The sequence below is a fragment of the Salminus brasiliensis genome, chromosome 24 (assembly GCF_030463535.1).
Source record: "Salminus brasiliensis chromosome 24, fSalBra1.hap2, whole genome shotgun sequence".
Classification (NCBI taxonomy): domain Eukaryota; kingdom Metazoa; phylum Chordata; class Actinopteri; order Characiformes; family Bryconidae; genus Salminus; species Salminus brasiliensis.
The window spans coordinates 18,902,651-18,924,051 of record NC_132901.1 but is presented as its reverse complement, the minus strand read 5'-3'; the positions used below and the strand labels follow the sequence as shown (position 1 = coordinate 18,924,051).

The 21,401-nt window shown below is 42.0% G+C and overlaps 1 protein-coding gene across 1 annotated transcript in view; it reads right to left on the bottom strand.

Annotated features, from left to right (window-relative positions):
* Positions 1–21,401, bottom strand: part of LOC140546496 (RAS guanyl-releasing protein 2) — a 59,037-nt gene extending 37,636 nt beyond the window's left edge. The window contains exon 1 of the mRNA XM_072669827.1: positions 21,148–21,401. The gene's annotated coding sequence lies outside the window, so the exon portion shown is untranslated. The remainder of the gene's footprint in view (positions 1–21,147) is intronic.

Below are 21,401 nucleotides of genomic sequence, written 5' to 3'. Positions count from 1 at the left end.
AGCTCTTATGGGAATTTGAGAACCATCTATTGGAGCACCACCGTTACTCTTAACTCTTCAGAGTCTGACGGAGCAGGACACTTTGATAAGAACCCCTTGTTTACAGTTGGCTCCAATCTGCTCAAAACCATATAAATAAGATCCTGTTTTGTGGACCTTTTTGGGCCTAGGGATTAGTGTTATATCTGGAGGAGGAACAATGAAGCATATGCTGAAAAGAACACCCAGCCTACAGTGAAGCATGGCAGAGGTTTGGGATGATCTGGGGCTGATCTGCTTTCTCTGCCACTGGAAACCTGCAGCATGTGGAGGGCAAGATGAATTCAATCAAGTACCTGGAAGGTGGCTGCAGCAGCAAATCCAAGAATATTAGTAAACTGGAGGCCACTACCCATGAGGAATGAGCTAAGACTCCTCAGGAACGCTGCCAGAGGCAGGTGTCTGGCTATGCATTACATTTGCAGCAGGTCATATAAGCAAAAGGGGGCTTTACTGAGTACTACAGATGCTTGTTAAGAAGCGGTTTAATAATTCTGGGACTGCAGACGTCATTAAAAGTGCTATTGGTGTTGAATTTGGAGATCTAATTTGCAATAATTGAAAAAAATTGCTTGCAACCACATTGGAGCCTCATTGTTATCAAGTAAAAGCTCATTGACCCACGCTAACTCAACAAAGAATTGCTACTGGCCCACATCTAGTAAATACCTCTGTATAGTTCATTCCAGCATCACACTTAAGGTACAGTAACCGTGAACATACTATTCACAGCAGTGTTGGCAGCTAGAGACCTGTAATTAACCTTCATGTAAGAACCATATAAAAGACCACAAAATGGTATGTGTGTGTGTGTGTGTGTGTGTGTGTGTGTGTGTGTGAGTGAGAAAGCATTTCAAAAGGATCATGTGTTTGGCCTCCTAAGGGAAAATCAATCAGTCTGAAAATGGACACAGCCCTGCGTTAGCAGGTCAGCTCACCCGAACAAAAGTCTGCCCGACGTCATTGTGTCTCGTGGTGTAACTTTCGATAATTCATGCGACACCAAGGACAGGGCGAGCATTTCCTCGTCCTCGTTTCACAACCTCAAGTATTCCAGTCATTCCCAACTTCTCTCTCGATCTATATTTTCCTCTCTGGCCTCTCTGTTTCTGCCTTCAACAGTAACCACAGTGAATTACCACCCCGTTTGTTCTCCTCTGCCCCCCCCCCCCACACACACACACACACACACTTATACGGTGTGTATAGACTTGTTAAGCCATATGGCAGCAAAGCTGCTGTTGCCTGGTGACACAGACCTGGCAGGCATAGCCTAGCATCACTGATCCCTCCAGGGTCTTGGAATGTATGTGTAAGCGTGTGAGTGTGTGTGTGTGTGTGTGTGTGTGTGTGTGTGTGTGTGTGCATGTGTGTGTGCTCACGTGCAAGCGAATATGTGCCAATCGACAACAAGGCTATTGATTATTCCATCCAGCTGCCAGAATAAATGTTATCAGAGAACAGAGAGGAACAGAGAGCAACTGCAGACTGAGTGAACCCTACTTTACCAGGTATATGTAGAAGCTGATACACGTACGGTCAAAGATTTCTGACGTTTAAGCACTTCGAGTTCAGTGAACAACCTGAAAAAGCACAAAGTACAGTGACCTCGAATGGTACATAGATAAGCAGTAGACTCCCAGAGCTTAAACTAGGTCATGCTGTCTGTCATCAGCAGTCAGAGCCAGAGGGAGCACAATAGGCCTTTCCCTCTCTGGGTGGGCAGATGGCTTTCAGTGTCCCCATATCACTTCAGTGTGATGCTGGCCAGCACCGGCGTATGCTAGGCAAAGCACCAGAGCTAGGAACCGATTCTTAGAAACTGGAGAGAACGGAAGCGGTCTGGTACAGGAAGATTTCTGACACACTCAAATCCACACCATCATCAGAAGACAAGTTTCTGAGAGTCAACAGCTTGTGTGATATGCGAGTGGAGTGACAGTAAGAAAGCCATTGCTACGTAGCGCTGTGTATTCGCATGAACCTGTGTCACATTATACGTGTACACTGTCTCTGCTGTCCAGGGAAAGACAGATTTTTAGAAGATTGCTGTGAGAATTTAATTACATTTAGCCACAAGAATGTTAGTGAGGTCAGGAGGTCAGCCACTGCTAGTATTCCTTCTAGCCCATGCCTGGCATTAGGCATGGTGCCAACAGGCTAATTTTTTTATCTGCTTCAGCGAGTCCTATTCTATTGGCAATACCTCCCTACCATCTGCCTCTTTACATCCACACCTACATTTGAATCATGTCATACAGACAGGCGAGCGTATGTAGCGTTAGCTGTTAAGGGCCTTTCCGCCCAAGTGCTTTTATTGGTATAGATTGGTGTACCATATGTGCCCAGCCAGAGAATCGTACCTGAATAGTCTGCCGCAAGCAGGGGGTGTTGTTTCCCACCGCACCACACCAACCACTGTCAGCCTGACAGCCCCTGCACTCAGATGAGTACATGTTCAGCTGAAGATAGTACACTCAAGATAGAAGATAGCACTCCCACACACTGTGTTACGGAAAACACACACACACAGGTTTGTGAGAACATAAGGTAACACACTGCCAGTTAAAATGAATGCTCAAATGCTGTTCTCTCCCTCTTTTTTTTAGTAATTATCACTTTTATTCCGACACCTCCTCTGGCCTTGACGACCACCTCACACCACCTGCTTTCTGATATTTTTTTTATTTTCTTAAAAGCATTATTTAAATTAATTAGTGTCCACATGTTCCTCACCGCTGTCCACACACCTCCTAAAGTGGCTGGATTCTTCTTCCCCACACATTGCCAGAAGTTCTTCTTCCCAACACAGTCCCAGAATTTCTCAGTGAGGTCAGAGAAGTTCTCAAAGTGCTGACTGAGTTGCCCTCCTGAACGTCCCCACTCTTCAACCCACTCCACCACTAGCTGTGTAGCATCTTGCATTGTCTTTTTGGACTACAAATTAATTGGCTGGGGTTCTTCACCAAAGAACAAGAGCTAGATTCCTTCACACAACAGCTGCTAACATCAGTGAACATCTAAGCAAAGACTATTCCCTAAGGTTTTTTTATAGAGTAGGGACTTTTGCGAGAAAAAAGACACACACACACACACACACACACACATTACTTAAATGAATATAAGAAGATCTACTCTTCAATGAATGTGCGGTGATTGTGGCTCTAAAATAGGCCGTATTAGCTTCATAGGGGACGTGGCAAAGACAAACAGTAATTAGAGTAAGAATCAATACTGATGCTGGGAGGACATCATCCTCAGTAGCACAGGAAGAGCATCCATTCAGTTAACGACTGGCACCATCCCACTCCAGTACACATGCGCGCATGCCCAACCAATCACTCGTGATTTTGGCAAAGCATTAATGGCTGCTGCAGCAGCCCAGCTCCAATTTATGTCTCGTGCACCACTGCTGGTCTCTCTGTCAACCTATTATTCCAGGCGTGGTGGCAGGATTCTCTTACATGTACTACATCACAAAAAGAAGCCCCTATTAATACAACCATTACATAGCTACTAGAATGATACTATTACTCATGAACAAGTGGATATTCTTGTGTCAGCAATTCCAGTGATACTGGGTCATTCTTCAATTAAGAGAACTCTTATGTACCCGGGTTATAAATTTATGGTAGGAATACTTGAATCCTACAAAATAAATAGCTAAGGTAATAACATTGGCCCTGTTCCTAATGCAGTACTGTCATTGCTGCAAACAACCTGTGATTTCTGTAAAGGCTTTTTTAACGTAACACTTGCTTTACCATGGAAACTAAGACTGACAGGGAGCACAAGTCAGTCAATAGGAGAAGAGTGACATTGTGATGTCTGTATTCATATATTATATACTACAGTCACTATGTTATGTCTTACAGCAATATTGTATGAAAAAAATAAATATTGACATGATTTATACATCTCTAAAGTGCACCTTATACTAGCTGTTGAACTCCAGGATCCAGGATCCATGATCTAGGATCTTTTGTCCTAAAAAATAAAGGCGGAAATTGTCACATCTGCAAAATGTCATTACCATTACAAAACTGTTGTGAAGGTAATGACACCTGGTGATGGTAATGCCAGGTTTTTAGCTTCTCCATCAGTACCTGTTTAACTGAAATGAAAGTGAAATGCTAACTAAACTTCCTAAAAATAATTTTCAGCGTTTTTCACTCAACATGGCCATAAGACATCTGTAGAGCTCTAGAGATTATAGGAAAAAAATAAATGACCCATATTTCTGCAATACGCCATTCTGCATTTTTTATATAAACTCAGTCCTGGTCATTTTTAAGTCTATACTTTGAAGCATGTAAATGATCTCTTGGAAATTGTTAAAACATATATATATATATATATATATATATATATATATATATATATATATTTTTTTTTTTTTTTTTTTTTTTTTTTTTTTTTTTTTTTAATAAAAATAGTAAAAAGAACCCTTATGTTATGAAGAATGTTTAATCAGTGGTTTGATTTTAGTGGCATTTCAGAGGCCACTGTCTTAGTATTTCCAAGCCATAGGCTAGGTTTCAGGACATATATGCTCCAACAGTTTCAGCAATAAAGCAATACAAGCAATAAATCCTTTAAAATATGAAATACTTTGTTATGTTCAAATTGGACATCACTAGTCTATGCCTCTAGCTTGCTACATAGCTACGAAAAAGCCCAAATACACTATGATTCTAAACCAAAGTTTTAGACAGACTAAACAATTATCCACAAAATGTATGCCTGTCATGTTTTACGTGTCATGACTTCCCCCCCAAAAATACACAAATTTGCAGTACAAAGTTTGAATGGCTTATATTAGCTCATTTAGGCTAGCCTAGTGTGTTTACATAAAAAAAAAAAACTGTTCCCTGTTCTCGCCTTCCTCCCTTTGTGTTAGAGTGGTCACTTGTGTAACACAGGTCCTACGCACCTCTGAGTGGCTGGTCGAGGCTGACTTGGACATGTTGAAAGAGTACTGAAATTGAGCTTAGGTAAAACCCTGCAGAGAGGCTACCTAATCTTTCTCTGTTATCCCGACTCAAATCCCAGTTGCATCACATTCTGTCATGTTAGCGTCGGGAATCTTCCAAAATACTGCTGGCCCCATTGACCACTTTACTCTAATCCATAACATGGTTATTACATGCTCTACCACTGCTGTATCCAGACTAATGCTACACTCTTAAAACTAAGGGCACTTCAAATGTTGCTTTGAGCAATGCCATAGAAGAACCACTTTTGGCATCATCAAGAACCATGGGCCTCAATCAAATAAGAATTGCTCACAGCTACTGTATGCTCTTCAAATGAAGGATCCCACAAAACCTAAATGAGGAAACACTGGTGAATGCCAGAATCAGACATTTCTTTTTAAGGATGATTGGTAAATAAGACCTCCATGTTTGCTGTAGTAGGGACGTATGAGTGTGAATCACATATTAAAGGTCTAAAGAACCATCATTTGGTGCACAGGTTCTTTACTAAATTAAAGGTTCTTCAAGTGATGGTCCTCAAGTGATGGTAAGGGTGGGCAATATGGCAATATTTTATCATATTATCATATGCATTTTTTTTTTTTTTTTACTCTGAGGATTTCTCTGTGGATATCCCCAGTGCCTAAAGAAGACTGACCTACCCCACATGTGGTGCATTTTGTCTAAATGTCTAAATGTAAAGTATTGTGATAAATATTAGATGTTGTTAAAATGGCTTTCTAGATATGGCCCATATCCCCCACCTGTAGTCTTTTACACTCACATGGTTCTTGCGAAAACAGAAGTGGTTCTTCTATGGCATCGCTCAAATGACATGTATTTATTTATAAAAGCTGCCACTACTATTTCTATGTATGTTCACACTAGCCCTCTCTAGCTAATTATTACTAGGGATATAATAAATTACCGATACACTGAAGCAGCACAATATTTTATTTTTGAATACTATATCTATTCTCAAAAAACACATAATCTTTATTATTTAATGGTGTACAAGCAAAGACTGGTGAAGCAGTGGATCATTTTGTGTTGAGTTGAACCCCTTGACCACTAGGTTTAGTATTCAGGTGTGAATCCCAGTGCAGAAACCATTGTGAATTATTTGGTAACTGTTTGGTTTAGCATATCTTCAGGAGTCCCACAGGGTTCTATTTTGGGACCTGTGAAACTGATGTTAATTACGACCGTAATGCTGCTATGAGAGTGGCAGTAATGAGGGCTTACATCTTCTTAAGGGTCTTAAGGGTTTAAAAAAGGTAAACGCTTACTCAGATTATATGCATATGATGGTGTGTTTTTTATACTATGATATTTTTTACTAAAATTCGATTTAAAAAATGAATATTGAATCATAACCCCTGTTCGTTGTCTCTCAAAGTCTCAATGTTTTTAGATACCTTCTACGAAACAGCATATAAACGTTGCCCATTTTTGCTCATTTGTAGCCCACAGCACTGCAGTTTTGGCACAGGTTCAGAGATTATGCAAAAAATCCTGTTATTATGTAAAAACTTGCGACTAGGGAATTTTAAAAGCTTCCACAGGAAGTAGTTAAAGGAACACAATAAATAAAATAGGAAGAATGTATTAGGTAGTTTGCATGTGTTTGTCTGTTTGTGTGGATGTGTGTATCTGTGTGTGCAGGCGTGTTTGTGCGTCCGCCTCCTGTTTAGGGCTGATTTGGACCTCTAGAATTACTTGCTTTTGATGGTAGCTATTTCGGTCCTGTAGCAGTGTGTGTGAGTGTGTGTGTGTTTGGGAGCTTCCTACGCCTGTCTCTTTCTGCAATATCTTATGGACACAGAGGAACCAGCTTACTCAGATTAGACTCATGCCCTGCAGGATGGAGGGAGATGCTTGTGCATGCATGCACATGTAGACATGTCTGAGTGTGTGTGTGTGTGTGTGTGTGTGTGTGTATGCATGTATACTGCATTTAAAAGAGTAAAGGCCCTTCCACAGAAGACAGAAGCAGTCAATGGGAATCAATGGAAATGTGCAGTCAATGAGCGCATTGCAAGTTATGATGCTATGCCTACTGGGCCATGCCTAATACCAGGTGTGGGCTAGAGGGGTTCTCTATAAGGTTCCCCAGCATTGAGCTGCACTGAGCTGTGGAGCAGTGGAACTGTGTCCTCTGGAATGATGGACGGTGCCCCATCTACTACTTTCGGGATGAGTTGAAGAGTTGGTTGGGGATGAGGTGGGGTGGTGATCACCCAACATCCTGACCTCTCTAACGTTCTTGTTCCTGGATGCAATCAAATCCTCACAGCAATACACAATTCAAAATCTAGTAGAAAGCCTTTTTTCTATGGACAGTAAAGACAGTTATTCCAACAAAAGCAGGATTTAAATAGCCTTGATTTCTGAAGAATCAATGAATAAACAGGTGTCTAAAAACTTTTGTCCATTACTGTAAATATCAATACTGCTCAGGGAAGCCTGTAATTTGTCTCACGTGAGGCTTCAAGAAAGATCAGCGCTATCGGTTACATGCTTTTTTTTTTTTGGTTTCCATTGGGCAGATGCTTCCTGTTCTGCCTCTGTTCTTTTGCAAATATGAAAAACACACACAACAAATACCGGATATGTGTGTGTGTGTGTGTGTGCGCGCGCATGCTTGTAAAAGTGAGAGTGAAGAGAAAGTAAGAAGAGTAAGAAACAGGGATGTAATGGGAGGGAGAGCAGGGTACGGTGGTGGAGCAACAGCACACTACAGAAACCTTTTAAAAAGTGTTTAGGTGAAGCTTCGGAACCCTTCTGAGCTCCACTGATCTGACTAGGCAACCCTCCGGCATCTCCGCTCCTCAGGCGTGACCTCGCTCTAAGCGAGCTGTGCAGCTCGAGATGTTGCTCTCTGCTGCAGTTCTCCTTCCTGCTGCTGCTTTTTGAAAGAGAAAAGGCAAACGCTCAAAAAAAGAAAGTGAAGAGAGATAGATAGAGAGAGATAGAGAGAGAGAGACCATGGGTTAGACAGCAGAAAGAGCAAAAGGCAGTGCTGGAGGAATGCCAGCACTTCCCACAATGCAACAATGATATGATACACCAGGCGCAGAGAGAGAAAGAGAGCGAGAGAGCGAGCGAGTGCGAGAGTGAGAGCACGCTAGAGAATAGACCGCAATAGACAGACTGACAGAGAGATTATTCTTCCCCTCCTCTTTCAAACGCTTCTTTGTCTGGTTCTACTCATAAAACTTTTCCTGCCTATGAAGAAGTGCTCTGTAATCAGCCAATCATTAAACCAGACATGCAAATATAGCTACTTTCCAGGTCCTACAGGACTGGAGAACACTCCAACCAGCCCTTTTTTTCATGGTTTAGATGCAATTCAGTGGCAACACTCAAATACTATTGGATAACTAATGTAAAACCTATGGAGGCCCATATGTCCGAAAAGCATTCCTGTCCGTCTATTGTTTACAGCCTCTCATACACTATAAGTCCAAATGTTTGTGGACACCCCCTTCTAATGAATGCATTCAGCTACTTAGAGTTGCACAGAGGTGTTTTTAGCTTGGGCTTTCAGCCTTGCAGTGTGGACTGTTATTAGGAAATGGCAGTTCAGCGGAACTGTAAAGGCCAAGATAAAATCTGACAGACCAGGAAACCTTTGAGAGAACTGCTTATATGCTGGTAAGTTACACAACATGTCCAAATGTTTGTGGCCAGTCCTTCTAATAAATGCATTGAACAGGTCAAACCCACTGTATATACAGATGTACAAATACACACAAACACACACCTTGTCCAATTCCTGTGGAGAAGCTACAGCGTTGAGCATTGAGCTGTGGTACAGTGGGACTGTGTTCTCTGGATTGATAATCGGCTCTCCATCCAGGACTGTTTTTGGGATGAGCTGGGGAGTAGTGGATGAGGTGGAAGGTGGAGTGGAGATCATCTAACATCCTGACCTCACTATGACTCTTGTCACTACATACAATCAAATCCTTACTGCAATACACAATCCACAATCCTGTCTACAGCCAAAGAAAACGGAGCAGGAAAAGTGCATTTTTAGGCAGTTTCTTTTTTAATTTTCCGTTTCCACCTTAAATGATGCAGCAGCTGCACTCTGGCACTAGTAGCTGCATGTCCGATACTGCAGCAGCATTTAAGGTGGAATGGAAATTTGTACAAGAACTCAAGTACTGACAAGTACTCAAGCTGACCCCATCTTCCCACCCACGACCACACCCAAAGGCGTTTTCCACCTTTCTTTCGTTTTGGGTCAGCACAAATGGTGGCCTGAATTTGAGTCTCCTAGGCAACGCAAGGCACATGGCACAACGTCTGTTAGTGTCATGTACCTCCAGTGATGAGATGCAACATGTCACAAATAGCTAAGGGAAAACATACACTCTGGTGCTGGACCTAAACTTTAGCTAAACTACAGCTAACAAGTAAAATAGCAGATGATACTGAGGAATAAATGGGATGTTTTCTCCTCAGTGAACGACGTGCCAGCACATTAGCTTATCATAGAAACATGTCTTTACTTCCCCTGCTGAGGTCTGTTGGTGTTCAGTGACAATCTAGTAGAAAGCCTTCTTCCCTGGACTGTAGAGACAGCTACTCCAACAAAAGCAGGATCAGCCAGCTTTTTATATATTCCCTTGATTATCGAAGAAGCAATGAATGAGCAGGTGTCCCAATACTTCTGTCCAAATAGCGTATCACTTCTTGTTCTTGATTTATAGCCTTAAAAACTCATTAAATCAACTAATGCAATACAGAGATTCAATTAGATGTTATCAAAACAAGCGACATCAAAGGTCTAAAGGACTGAACTCAAGTGGTTTTATGGCCATTCGTCAATACAGCTTGTATTCACTCAAGCTTAATGTCGTTCATTTCAATGTACACAAGGACTAAAAGGATTTTCAACGGTGACTCACTTACTGCAGTGTAGTCCTCGACCAGCTGTAATCCATCTATATGAATCCTGCAAGCTGCAAGAGTCTTGAAATGTGTGGGCCTTCAAAAGCATCTCAAAGCCAACGACAAAAAAGGAAGTTCTAGGGCTTTAACTAACACTACTGTTTTAGGCAGTGTTCACACATTTGTGGTCAATGTGCTGCCCTGTTCAGTGGCAAGACTACTACTACGTCAGGGCTCAAGGCGGCACGGCCCCGTCACCGGGACTCAAACAAACTTGATGCAACTGCTTTATGATTTTAATATCCCCCAGCTACAGGATGCCAAAAAGTAGCCTTTCGGTGATGGCTTTGCATTTGAGGCTTTGCCTCAAGGACAGTACATCTCAACTAGTTCTGGGCAGATCCACTTAAGAGCGGCCTACGGAAATAAGGTAGCACTTTACCTGGATGGCCTGTTGTAGCTGCCTCTTAGCTGCCCACCGGACATTCAACTAACATTCAACTGAATGCCTGTTAAATGCAACTGAACTCTAAGCTGAATGGAAATGACTGGCAATTGAATGGAAGTCCACACCTAACCCTAACTAGGGATGTAGGGTTGGGTCAAGGGTAACTTAAGCTTAGGTTTAGGTGTATATATGCAGGTGGCTGGCATCACGTGCCTCAGTAGAAGCTAAGCCCATAACACTAGGGTTACACAACACTTTTTACCCTGATTGTAAGCCTGACTGCCAGGCTGGCTCAGTCTGTGCTGGCTGGCTTCAGTCAGCAGATTTTTTCAACAGTCACACAGTTGGAGAGAAAATCGAGGAGTGTGAGACAGGCGCAGACTTAGACTTGTGGAACTTTCTGACCCGACTCTGGGTGTAATCTAGTAGTGTGTACTGGTCAGAGACTCAATCTGAAAGGGTCCTGTCTACAGCCAAAGAAACAGAGCAGGAAAAGTGGAGCAGTGGATTTTTCTTATTTTAATTTTACGTTTCCACCTTAAATGATGCAGCAGCTGCACTCTGGCACTAGTAGCTGCATGTCCGATACTGCAGCAGCATTAAAGGTGGAATGGAAATTTGTACAAGAACTCAAGTACAAACCACGCTGACCCAGTCTTCCAACCCACGACCACACCCAAAGGCGTCCACCTTTCTTTCGTTTTGGGTCAGCGCAAATGGTGGCCTGAATTTGCGTCTCCTAGGCAACGCCAGGCACATGGTGGTGTTCTGTTGGTGTTCAGTGTGGTCCAGTAACAGGTTAAAGTCATGTACCTCCAATGATGAGATGCAACATGTCACAAATAGCTAAGGGAAAACATACACTCTGGTGCTGGACCTAAACTTTAGCTAAACTACAGCTAACAAGTAAAATAGCAGATGATACTGAGGAATAAATGGGATCCACGTGTGATGTTTTCTCCTCAGTGAATGACGTGCCAGTACATTAGCTTATCATAGAAACATGTCTTCACTTCCCTTGCTGGAGTCTGTTGGTGTTCAGTGTGGTCCAGTAACAGGTTAAAGTCACGTAGTGTACGGTCAGACAATTGTGCAAGTTACAGTTTGGTCCATCTAGCGCCCCCCTGAGGTAGTTAATACAGTCAGTAGGAAGCGAGGGGTCAACAAAAATACATGATAAATCACAAGTGTGGTGTGAGGGCCAGTTGTGTGAGCCTCATGCCCAGTGAATACCCTGAAAGCAAAGCCCATGTTCCACCACTTCACTCTACTTGAATGCTTTCAGATCATATAGTTTTGATCACTTGCACCCAACACGTTTTCACCCAAAAAAAAAAAAAAGAGTAACCGAGAAACCTTCAAAAGACAGCAACGGACATAACACCCTTACTACGGACTGGACTTCATTCATATCCAGTCCAGCTCTCTCTCAGCATAGGGTCCCTTTATTCACACATACAATGTTTCTGTCACATGTGTCTCCTGCCTAGGAGATCTGTAAAACAGGCCTGCATCATCCTGAAACACATTCACTACACTCAGCAGTGGTCCAAACAGCTTCCTGTTTATCCGCTTTTTTAACCCAGGCCTCTTGAAGGCCAGAGGTCAAGCACAGCTTCCCGTGTTTTGACTGAGATGATGCCAGAGATAAGGCCGTGTCTCCATGCAGAGGATCAGGAAGGAGAAAATCCTAAACATAGCCACGGCAAGATTTGCATGTTGGCTCGTTTCTCTCTTTCTCTCCCTCTCAGTGACTCATCCCAGTATGGAAGGGGAGATATGGGGATACTAGAAGCTTTGTCATGAGAGCACTTGTATAATTTGATCAAATGGAATGCCAATACTTTTTTTATATTAACATAAGCTTGCTGGGTGCAGGTGCAAACATATTCTGCTGCTTCTCCTAAATCACTCGCACTGAAGGTTTTTTTCATACACCAGAGCAGACCCTTTTAAGGCCTATAATCACGTACCTCGGCCAATTAACACTATTCTTGCAAGACACTGAGATGGCGATAGCTAATCAACCCGCGTTGATGCTGCGTAATGGATTGTCAATTAGCAGCATCTTTGTAACAGTGACCTTATGTGCTTTCACGGGCGCCACACTTTAATTTCCTTCCCAGGAGCTCATCTTTTTTGATGTGAGAGGCGAATCTTTCAGCGGCTCTCTTCGGCCTCTACCTTGTAGCTCATTAGCGGCGAGGATGATCATGAAAGATTTCTCCCCATGGCTCAAGACAGCTCTGACCTCCCCAAAATGTTCTAGTGTTTTTCTGCCTAGTGTATAATCAGTTGGAGAGGTGGAGGTGTAGCAGCAGTGCTCTTACTCTAAGTGTGCCTCTCCTGTCACTGTCCATCTCGTCACATCTGTGGGTCTGCTGCGAAGGACGCACCAAACCAAACCTGTACAGAGTACTGATCTTTACACAGATACTGGCGTTCAGTTATTGGAAGCAGGGGATAACAGGTCAAATGGTGCTGTTTTAAGCATTGTTATACAGAACATGGTAATATACTATGAAGAAGCAATATGTTGTTGGATTGAGAAATTGTTTAAATAGAGACTTAGCGATGGCAAAAGGGACGACTACGGCAGTTGAAATTATATCTGTCCTGTGCTTTTTCTTTTCATTTTGCCATAGCCTTATATGTCAGAGGCTTTGGTATGCCATAGTCAGTAAAACTCAGGTTGAAGTTAACGTTGAATCAGCAAGAAAAATCCAAAGACACTGATTCTAGATTTTTTTTAACATCATCAACTACCTAGTTCCACTCTTTGTTGCTGGTGACTTTGGTTTTAACAGCCTAAAATAGACTAGTCTAGACACTGAAGCCTTGCTCCAACAATCAATGCTCAAAATACCTACTAATATTATTTTGCACTCCTATAAATTTAGTTATATTACATATTCATATGTGTGACATTTGGCTGATGCTCATATCCAGACAGACTTACATTTGAATCATCTTAGATGATGATTGCCCTAGGACTCTTATTGGTGTAGAGTGGTGTGTTTGCCTGGCCTAAGAATAAAACCGAAGGCGGTGTTGTTACACACTGCGCTATTATTATCACAATTAACTTACAGTGCTGTATGTGTATTGGTTATGTTGCATGTTTAGCTCTGTAAGTGATTATTCATTCTTTATTTCTTCAACTTGAAAAAGGTGCATTTCAACAAAAGATGGGTTGTGGAGTTTACTATAAACATGGCAGTAATTAGCTATGAGAATAGCTAGTAGGTAGTCCAAGGTCTGAACGTTGGAAGTTTCATAAGGGTTTTTTGTCACAACAACATGCAACAACATATAACTAATAACAAATAGCTAAGGGAAAACATACACTCTGGTGCTGGATGAATAGGAAGAAATCTCTTTACCTAACTTTCGCTAAACTACAGCTAACAAGTAAAATAGCAGATGATACTGAGGAATAAATGGGATCCACATGTGATGTTTTCTCCACAGTGAACGATGTGCCAGCGTGTCTCCACTTCCCCTGCTGGAAAAAAGTCCAATCCAAAAGCATGTGCAGTTGTTGCGGTAGAGTAATATTACAGGATTTTACACTAATATGACTCGTTGTACGCAATGTTATGCAGCATTATTCAGTTCTTGCGAGCATTTTCCTTGCCGTTTCACTAAACATATATACACAAATTACATGGGGCCAAGCACGGAGTGGCAAAGACAGAGATACTATTCTCCCCACTACAGTCAGTGGAGCAGCAACATGATTCTGAAGCGTCAATCACAACCAATTTTATGATCACCCTATCGTCCAGGCCCAGCATGCCGTTCCCTTCATGTAGTGACAGATCGCAGTAGCATACGTAAAGCTCCAGTTCCACATGCTGACTCATTTTACTATGGCCAAAGTGGAAACACAACTAAGAACAAAAGTAAAGACGGCTGGCAGAGTGTTTCATAGGGTAAATAAGGTTGGTATCAGTTCCTATGCGATCCATTATTTCAGAGCAGTTCTCTCTCTGTCACAGTTGAAGTCTCTCAGTGTTGCAGTAAGTGTACAACAATTAGAAAGCAGCTGACTGACTGCACTTATACACTTCACTACTCTTCCAGCATTACGGGCACTCACTAAATCACACGTTCTCTACCAATCGCGGGCCCTGTCTGTGCAATGAAGCTCGCAGTAATTACTTTCCTTTGTTAGCAGACATCACTTTTTTCTGTCTGTCTGTCTCTCTCTCGCTCTCGTGCTGGTAGGATTGATTTTTCCTATTCTGCGTTGGCCCAGCCACACTGCTCCCTCCTGAACCAGATCTGTTTGTTCAGCATGAATGAGATTACTAAAAAAAGGCTCCAATTAAATAAAAAGACTCTACAATGCATTCACACACAGCTGTGGTACCGCGTACAAGGGGCTGCAGGTGAAAGCTCAGTTTAGCTCATTTAAGAGCCATGTGTGTGTTTGTGTGTGTGCATGGACAATGCCAGCAAAACGGAGAGGCGCTCGATCAATCGACTGGTTTATATAATATCATGACCAGTTTACCAATCTATTTAATAAAAGTCTGCATGGCTGGTGTAATATGCATCTGACAAAAGCAAACGTGCAAGAAATTCCCAACAGTACAATCGGAATACTGACAATCCGAGGAATGTCTCAGATAACTCCAGATTTGGTTCTATATCTATGAACACGCTTCAGTTTTTCAGTTTCAGAACTGCATTACTGCCATAATTAACATCAATTTCTTAGGCCCTAAACCAGAGCCCTGTGGGACTCCATGGTGGAACATAACTCAAAATAATTTCTGCCATAGGATTAAATAAAGAATAATGACCCAAGGGTTTGAGGGGTTAAACACATAATTTGATCCCATAAATTGAGTTACAACACAATGATTCATCATTAAGGTCTTGTCAATGTGCCCTACTGGTCTCCAAGCTCATATAGCACAGGACTCAAGGATTAGGGCCGCTCAATATGAAAAGACTACAGCATCACCATGTTTGCTATAGGGATGCAATGATTAAGGAATTCTGGGCCCATTAATGTCCCATAGTAGCCCATACACCAGCTCTGTGGCAAGTGACCAGCAAGTGTAATGTGGAATTTAGCACCAAGACCTTTAAGTCCTGTAAATTGCAAGGCGGGGTCTCCATGGATCAAATCAATTAGGCTTGGGCACCCATGATCCTGTCGCTGGTTCACTGGATGTCCTCCCTTGTAGCACTTTTGGTAGGTACTGACCACTGCATACCAGGAACACCTCACAAGACCTGCCTGATGTTTTGGAGATGCCCTGGCCAGTCTAGCTATCATAGTTTGACTCTTTTTTTAAAGTGGCTCAGGTTCTTAAGATTGCCCTTTTTTTCCTGTTTCAAAAACATCACAGACTGTTCACTTGCTGACTAATATTTGAAGTAGATCCCATCCCATGACAGGTGCCACTGTAACCGGATAAGATGTTAGTCTGACGATATCATTAATTGCAAACTCATTGTAGATCTTTAGTATTTTCAAACGGGTCTGAAAAAGGCTGTGAAAGTAAAGCCACATCTTGGAATATGGTTGTTTTCGCAAAATGCTGTTTACGTCAATCACTATAACCAGCCCCATTCAGAGGTCACAAGTCACCCACCCCATTAAAGAGGGATTTCTCCTCCGGCTTTCTCTACCTTTACAAGGCTTTCAGAGGATTTACTACAGTGCTCACAATACAGAGCTAAAACAGGCTTCATCTACAGAATCAGAATCAGAAGATCAGGGATGTTAAGTGTGTGTGTGTGTGTGTGTGTGTGTTTACCTGTAAGCTTCTGTGGTTCCAAAAGGCACTACATGAAAGCAGGTTCTGATTTTGGCTTGAACCCTGCTCACCTCATCAAATGCTGAGACCCGGAAGCATAGAGATGAACAGAGCAAAGACCTGCTATTGCTAATACTTGCTTACACTTCAATAAGTGGGGTGCAAAAGGTTTGGCACACTTCAAATGTAACAACGATACAAATACACTTGGCCTACCACAGTCACCACCTGAGACACCATAGCAACCACCTGTGATACCACAGCAACTGCCTAGTGACCACTGGTCAACACCCTAGCAACTGCTAAGAAATCCATGCCTGAATTACCATAGCAAACACCTTGCCATACTGTAGCACCCATCTAGCACCTATTTGTGGAACCACTAGGAACCACTTAGCATCACCAAAGCAACTTTTGAGCAACACCATGGAAATCATGGGGGATACCAAATAAGCCACTAGCAACACCCTAGCAACTCCATGGCAACTGCCTGAAATACCATAGCCTGGTCGTACTGTAGCACCCATCTAGCAACCAGCAACCTTCTGAGATATCATGGGAAAGCAACCAGCTAGGAACCATTTAGCATCACCAAAGCAACCACTTGACAACAAAACAGTAACTACCTGGAAAAGCATAGCAACCACCTAGCAACACCATAGCAAATATCTAACAACCACTGAGCAACACCATGGAAATCATCTGGAATACCATAACAGCCACTAGCAACACCCTAACAACTGCTAAGAAATTCATGGCAGCTGCCTGAATTAACACAGTAATTACCTTGCCGTACTGTAGCACCCATCTAGCACCCATTTAGCAACCACTTAGCAACCTCCTGGGATATCACATGATTCTGAGTTTCCTTCATGCTTAAACACAAAAGCACCAATCAAGGCCTGTCACCATAATTTTTTACTTATTGTACAATACATGACCTCAATACTCAATATTTCTCATTGTGTTAACTTAGCGAGGAGAGCCCCTTCTGGCATCGGCATGTCAACTCTGTTTAAAAACAGCTTTATTTTTGTTTGTGTTTTCTTTATTTATGATATTTAAACATTTTTACATTCTAATTCTAATGTCTGAATATTCATAATAATTAAAAGTTCATCGTTCTTTAACACTTCAAAGCTTATTACACACTAAGGCACATTATTCAGTACCTACAGGGACTTCTGTACACACTGATGGGGCTGTGTCTTGGTAACAGAAGTGTATAATAGTGGGCCATTGGCCATTTAAGAGGTTAAAAGGGTGTAATTGCATTATTATGGTATTTATTATGGCTACATTCACGTTACAAACCTCATTAATCAATTCTGTTTTTGTACTCGGTTTTTGATTGAATTTCAGATTTCCGATTTCTTAATGGTCCACATTCATAAATGTAAGTGACCTGTATCTGTCAGTAATGTGAACGAATCTGTTGTGCTTGTGCATACTGATAAGTTTATGCACATCACAATTCTGCCTCCTGTCAGAATCCGCCTCCCGGTCAGGGAGCAGTATATGTGCAACAGATTAATGGATAACTATTAATAATATCACATTTTCCTTCACAGCAAATAACAGAACAACACTTTAGCATTAGTTGTATTTCATTCCACATGTGCTTGGTGCAGCACACAGGTTTCCAGATGTTCTTCAGTCCTAAAGATAGCTTAAGTACACATACCTCTTTATCTTGATAAACCCTGACTAGTAGAAAGCTCTGAACTGTAAAAGCAAGAGGCTGGAAAGCAGAGGGCGGTAAAGATGTGTAAGCTTTTTAATTTTGGCGGGATTCGAAATCTGACACTACACCCGTTTTTCTGACAAAGAGCACTGAAATCTGATCTGACTGTTCAGGTTCATTAACCATGCTCACAAATCTGACATGTATCTGATCTAGGACCACATATAGTGACTCAAATCTGATTTCAAAAGATTGGATCTGACGTGTCCAGACCTGACCTGCAAAAATCTGTGGCATTCAGGAAATAATCTGATTGAGTCACTTCAGTGTGAACCTAATGTGAACTCTGCGGAAATATAATTATATCAGTGGCTCAAAATAATTATTAAAATCAATAACATCAATATTAATAATACCCTTCATTATTTCTGGGACAATATATGATCCACCCCTAAAAAATATTACAACAGGCCTACAATCAACAACAGCCTCCTGCATGTTCATGCCTCGCAGCTCTGGTCACATTAGTGGACTATGGACTACCATCACTTTCTCTTTTAGATGAAATATCATTTAAACATTAAAACCCAGGATTGTGTTTGGGTGTTGATTGACTTCCCCATTCCCAGATTATCAGCCTAACACTAAAAATGAGTAATACACAATTCAATTTGATTGGCACTACAATTTAGTCCAAGCCTTAATCCATATCTGGGGAAACCTTAGCCTTGGTATCCTTGCAGCAGCATTAACCCACCGCCTATAGGTGTACATGCTGCTATATTTAGACTATCGTTCCATTCTCGAAATCATGAAGCAGAACTGATCCCACACACACGCTGAGCCATGTCTGAGGCATCACAATGAGCCTACCTCCTCAACGCTCCTTGAGCTGGGTGACCCCAGATGAGCTATAATGAGATGGGAGACAAATCAATACAAAACTGAATGAGCCTCCCCTGACCTCTTTGCCTGTCTCTGTGGAGACCATGCCCGCCAGTACCTCAGTACTGAAACTCTACACTGCACCTCTGATCCATATCTGGCCGTCTAGACTGTTCCCCAGCTAACACAGAAGAACGTTATGGGAAATCATGGGCCATAGTCATACCCTAGTCAGAATGTTCCTCGCCCAACAATCCCATAATATTTAATGAATGTGACATCCACTATATGTCCAAATGTCTGTGGACACCCTTCTAATGAATACATTCAGCTACTTTAAGTTGCATCCATTGCTGACATTGATGTCTTGATGTCTTAATGCACACACACACACACACACACACACACACACACATAGCTTGTCTAGTCCCTGTAGAGAAGTTTTTCCAATAAAATAGGACTTTCTGGAGCAGCTGTTCAAACATGAACCTATTGGCACCATGCCTAATGCCAGGCATGGGCTAGAAGGGTATATAATCAAGGTGGAGTGGTGATCAACCAACAACCTGACCTCACTAACACTCTTGTCAATGCATGCAAACAAATCCTCACAGCAATGTTCCTCCAAAATCTGGTAGAAAGGCTGCCCTGGACAGTAGAGACAGTTACTCCAACATAGGCGGGATCCCCTCTTTTTTTAATACCCCTAATACAATTAGCAAGCAGGGGTCCCAATACTTTTGTCAATATATTTGTCTAAACTAAGCTTTTATTTAAACATAGAAGAGAATGTATCTACATTATTAATTAGTTGATGAAACAAACTATGACCTTCCTTACATTTATACAGTTCCATATAGATGTAAAAAACATTATATAAGAATAAGAATATAAGAATAAACAAACCAACATTACTGGAATAAAATAAATAATATTTAATAGGAGCGTCATAAAGTTCAGAAAAGTTTAGATGGTTCATAATATGAGCTGCCAAGGAAAGGAACAGAGGTAACTGTATTAAATAAAGGCTGTGTATTGGCAATAACCTGGCAGTAGGATACATATCACAATACAGGGTTATGATTCCATATATTGTGATATATTGCAATACTGTAAGCAAGATTATCATGATTTGTTTTTTTTTTTTTAGGAAAACTGTTATAGTATAATATAGACATAATAAATACACAATCATATGAATAAAATCAGTCAAAGAATAGTTAACCTTTTATCCAATCAGAACAAACGGATCTGAAGAAAGACCACAACACTGCTATCTAGTGGTCGGGGTTTAAACACAACTCTAAATGAACCACTGCCTGCCACCAATCATTTATACATGTAAACTATTCATTGATAATAAATATTGCAAAGCATAATATTGCGATAATTCGATATACTGATACTTTCATACACCCCTAATTAAAAAATGTTCTGTATGCACTGTAGCTTTACTTTCTAGATTTTAAACACCATGATATTATAAGCAGGGCTGTCAACTACGAGCATAAACAGCAAGTTTGGAAGTCTTTGGAATATTCAATACATCCAACTACAGGTCGCCAATAGTTATTTTAGGTGATTTCATGAATTAGTGTTAATCTGAACAGGATTATGGGATGGATAGGGTGGGTGCCAGTCTTACTTACTGTGCTTTTCCAACAGGGGGGATGCCATCCTCTCACCCCCCGCCCCCCCCCCCAACACACACACACACCTTCCAACATAACCCTGAGCACAGGACGATGCTTTAGGCTACTATAAAAAAAACAAACACTGCCTCTCAGAATCCCAAATGACCAAACTGCCCAGTACTGAAGAGGTAAAGGGCAGTGAAGCTTATTTGCTGCAGGTTTGCTGCAACAGATGGTCCAGCATCACCTCTGTGGATTGTTATGGACCATGCATGCACAGGCTGTGGCAGATGTTGAGCCAGTGGCTGCACTGTGTCTGGCTGCGCATTAAGCTTTGCATTGCTCGCTCTGATGCAGACCTGCATAAACACAGCATGGTGCTGAGCTATGCTGTCGTGGATGTGTGTTTCTCTCTCTCTCTCTCTCTCTCTACCTCTCTCTCTCTCTCTACCTCTCTCTACCTCTATCTCTCTCTCTCTCTCTTTTTGCGCAGTTCTAATCTGTACTTGGCAAAAGCGCAAGTGTGTGTATGTGTGTGTGTGTGTGTGTGTGTGTGCGTTCAGTTCTGGAGTGCAATCAGCAAGGAGTTGCTGCATATGCTGCACCGTAATGCACATAAACACAAACCAGCTGTGCGTCATGCGTAAAGGAATGCCATGCGAACAGCGTGTCTTTCCACACCTATTAAACCCAGCAATCACGTGCATTACCTTCTTAATGGGAAATCAGGCATCCGTTCCCTCTAAACAGAGCACACACACACACACACACACACAACCACACACCGGTCTCCATGTATTACCTTCAAAGTTTGGCTAGCCCAGTCAGGCGCAATGCAGGCGTCTTCGTCCAGCGAACGAAACACGAACAGCCTTACAGAGGCGCGGAACCACAGCAGGGCAGAACTTCGAGCCTCCTTGACCGTGTTTTGCGCTGCAACCTGGTCTTGGCTCTTCTTTGCTACACCGCCAACTGCCTGTTGCTGCGCTGCTTGCTCTGCTCTCTCACTGCTGCATGTGTTTCCCAGTCAACTCATTTAAGGGGCTCAGTGAGCTG